Source organism: Zingiber officinale, chromosome 3A (assembly GCF_018446385.1).
Source record: "Zingiber officinale cultivar Zhangliang chromosome 3A, Zo_v1.1, whole genome shotgun sequence".
In the NCBI taxonomy this organism is placed as follows: domain Eukaryota; kingdom Viridiplantae; phylum Streptophyta; class Magnoliopsida; order Zingiberales; family Zingiberaceae; genus Zingiber; species Zingiber officinale.
The window spans coordinates 27,104,642-27,106,846 of NC_055990.1; the positions used below are offsets into that span (position 1 = coordinate 27,104,642).

A 2,205-nucleotide genomic window follows, 5' to 3' on the forward strand; every position below is an offset into this window, starting at 1 on the left:
TAAAGATAGTCAGAACAAGATGTATACCTGTATGCATGTCAATCATATGCGATCACCCAAGTGCATCATCCAATATGCAACAATCACAATAAATGCAATCATGCATATGATGCGATATGACATGGTCACCCCTGACGCTAGTCGGCCGTCTCCCACGCGATGGCGAGACCGAGTAGGTAGGGTTGTGACTCTAGTCGTCACTACCCATGAGTGACCGAGTGGGCGGGATGCCGTCGGAGTACACCTATCCTCCTACCTCAAACATAGTGAGGGCGTGCAAGCTCTCAACTCCCATAGTGACGGGAGGGATCCTCTCATCTCCCTGAGCAATCCACACTACCCATGAGCGGACCAGCGGGGCCCTGACAACCGCCATACACACCCTGGTGCTGTGCCACTACCCATGCAGTGGTCACGTGCAGGCCCTGTAGCTGGCCGACGAGCTCAACAATAATGGAGTCGTCAATCGCCAAAGATGCAATCATGCGGGATGGTGCATGATGCTACAATATGTCATACCGAACATAGCCTCCTCCGTATATGCGGGTGCCAAAAGGTAAACGCATATATATAACCATGATATAAACAGCATAAACTCAAAGATATCACATATAACAATGATGTAAGTATCATGAATCCAAGAGCATGTATCCCACATGTAAAGCAACTAATCCGGTAGAGTAGAGCACTATAGACATGCATCTCTATGAACATATATATACATGGCAAGAGGTAAATATCCAATCCTGAAGTAAGGCAACTAACAGATGAAGCACGTGATAGGTATCAACTAGCTAAGACCAGGGAAGAAATAAATCTACCACCTATCACTAGCAACTATATATAAACTATACATATCATAAGACAGTATTAAAAGATAAGTCAAAGGGTACCCGCCTCAAATAGAAGGTACAATCCAAATCCGAAGTCAACGTCGAGACGCCTGTCTCAAATCAGACTCCTGCGTCAAACAACATATATATTTTATTTAGCTAAATCCACATGAATAGCTAAATAAAATCTCTAACACTAAATTAGGGTAAAACCCTAATCCACAATCTCAACTTACCAATTTAAATCTAATGGTCGATTAGGGTTAGTTACCTAATCCCTAATCACCAATTAGATTAGAAATCCAACGGTTGATTAGGGTTAATTACCCTAACCCTAACCATTTCATTAGATTTCTTTTACACAATTAAATCTACACACATGCATTAACTAATCATGGATTAATCCAATGCATTTCTAATCCAATACATGAATCAAATTCATCTAGAACAAGATCATCAAACGAATATCCAATTTCAATACGTGATCTACAACAAGATCAATTATCCTATTCCTTACCTCGAATCCAAGGTGATCACCAATAGATCACAACCAAAGGTGTAGCTGCCGGTTAGGGTAGCTGCTGTTGGAACCTAAGATCACATCCACAAGATAGTACCTCTAGCTCACAACCATGCATACTAATCCACAGCACTCAATCAAAAGGAACAGAGCCTCCTCTCTGCCCGGATCGAGCTGCTGTCCACCACCAGAACAGCACAACCTACTGGAAACCATCTTACGGCTTGAATCAAGAACAGAAGATCCAAATTCATCAAGGCAACCTAAAGAAAAACCTAATTGAGAAGCTTACCGTGTGCGAAATGGAAGCTAGAACACAAGACAGTAGATCCAAGCCGCGTCGAAGAGGAAAGGTCGAGGCTAGGGCTAAGACCTCCCTTCTTGATCAGCGATCTGCTCTCACGAAGCAACGATCCAAATGGAAAAGCACCGGCGATGGACCTAGGGCATGGTTCGGCGAAAATCAAGAGAAGAAGAAGAATTATCGACTGTGCTAGGGCACGAGTCGGAGGAAACCCAAAGAAGAGGAAGATCCGGTTAAAGCTAGCTTACCTATGCCGGGGATCGAGCGGATCTAGATCGATCCAGGGGCGTGGGCAGTCGATTAGAAGAGACGTCGGAGATCGAAGGAAACCAGAGGAGGAGAGGATCGGAACCCTTATGCTCCGAGCTCCGATCTGCGCCGACGACGCCGAGAGAAGATCAGCGCTCTCACCTAGGGCTGGAGAAAATCACCCACGTCCGGATCTGTGCTGGCGACTGCTCCCCTGGGTCGAGATCGACGATCGCCGGAGCTGGACCCTTGCTCCCGTCGCCGTCGCTTGTCCGCGGAAGTGAACAGAGAGAGAGGAA

At 45.8% G+C, this 2,205-nt stretch overlaps 1 long non-coding RNA gene across 1 annotated transcript; it reads right to left on the reverse strand.

The window, feature by feature from the left end:
* Positions 1-903: 903 nt before the first annotated feature.
* On the reverse strand, positions 904-1,691 carry LOC122053627. The gene is made up of 3 exons (XR_006132271.1): positions 1,646-1,691; positions 1,351-1,558; positions 904-961 (listed from the first exon to the last, which is right to left on the reverse strand). It is a non-coding gene; the product is annotated as an uncharacterized LOC122053627 (long non-coding RNA).
* Between the last annotated feature and the right edge of the window lie 514 nt (positions 1,692-2,205).